Source organism: Haematobia irritans, chromosome 3 (genome assembly GCF_050003625.1).
Source record: "Haematobia irritans isolate KBUSLIRL chromosome 3, ASM5000362v1, whole genome shotgun sequence".
NCBI classification, from domain to species: Eukaryota; Metazoa; Arthropoda; class Insecta; order Diptera; family Muscidae; genus Haematobia; species Haematobia irritans.
The window spans coordinates 69,192,346-69,193,940 of record NC_134399.1 but is presented as its reverse complement, the minus strand read 5'-3'; positions in this window follow the sequence as shown (position 1 = coordinate 69,193,940).

The window sequence follows — 1,595 nt, the reverse complement described above, 5'->3', positions numbered from 1 at the left end:
GTTCAATATGAATTAACATAAAGCAAATGAAAATTTTCGTACGATTCCCAAAAATAGTAAGAATGAACTACTGTATGGTTAAAATGATCGTGATTTGGCGCCAATGATTTTCTTCTTAACTTTTAGTTAATATTATCTTCTATAAGAGGGTGTAATTTCGTGAACTGTAGTTAAAAAGTACAACAGGGCATTAAATTTTCCTGGTTTTAACAACGCTTTGAGGAAATCTCAAAATGTGTAGCAAAATTTAGTTCAATTTTCTTACGAGTTAGTTTATTCTTCCTATAAAACAGTTTACTTTTTTTTCGGTGTAGTTTTCGAAAGACTATCTCTGCTGGGAGCCACTGCGGTGCAATGGTTAGCATGTCCGCCTTGCATACATAGGGTCGTTGGTTCAACCACAGTTTCGACCGAACACCAAAAAGATTTTCAGCGGTCCCCTCTCAGCGATGCTGGTCACATTTTTGGGTGTTTCTCTAAGTGGCTTCACCGCAATGTGGAACGCCGTTCGACTTCGCCTATAAAAAGTAGTTAAAGATAGAATCGGGTAGCACTCTGTGATAAGAGAGAAGTTCACCACTGTGGTATCACAATGGATTGAATAGTCTAAGTGAGCCTGAAATATCGGTCTACAACTATACCTAATGTAACCTATTTCTGTTCATAAGTTAATCGTTCTAGTTATATAGATTTTAAGAAATAGCATTAAAATGGACTAAGAGGAGTTGAGTTCTTTTCTAGGCCAACCCTCACCTCTAAATAATAGTTGTCGATGGCAAAGTTTCTTAAATCTTCTTAACAATGTCTTCTAAATTTGTAGTTACACTGAAAAAAATATTGTCGTGCGGCCAAAGATTTCATGTCCTTAAAATACGAATGCAAATTTTGCTTAGCATAAAAGACGCATTTCTCTAATATAATTTTTTTCTTTGTCCAAAAGTCGATAAACTTTTCAATGAAGTCGTATTGTTCTTATAATTAAGTGATTTGACTTAAAAATGGGTATCATAACATGAAAGACAAATTTTTTGGGGTAAGGCTGGTTAACTTGACTTTATAAATTCAGAAAAATTCTTTAAAATTAATGAAATTGTCTTTAAGTTTTTAGTTTTTTTTGCATCTTGCAAAAAATCACTCAAAAATAGGACATATTTTCAACACTTTATTTTAAAGACTTTTCACTTGAAACATAGCCTAATTTCTACTGGAAGTCGAGTCTGAATTTGGAAAATAAAGTTGTCGTTAACTCGTTTTTAAAGGACTTTGATAGCATATGAAGAAACAAAGCTGAAATAACGACAAATTAAAGTTTGCTTCCTAGAAGCAAGAACATAAAACCTAAATTTAAAAGAGAATTGTGTCTTAAAAGTATCCTTACATGTATTCTCCGCTTCTTTGGCTCGGAATCAATACCAAAATTTTTAAAGTAAAGACAAAATCTTTGGAACCGGGTATGTTTTTTTCAGTGTATTCCATAAATTTTTAGTTGGAACCTATAAATATATATACATATACTTCTGGTCCGATATGGGAAACTTTTTGAATGGTTATTAAATGGGATAAACTGACATCACATATCAAATTTCAATCAGATC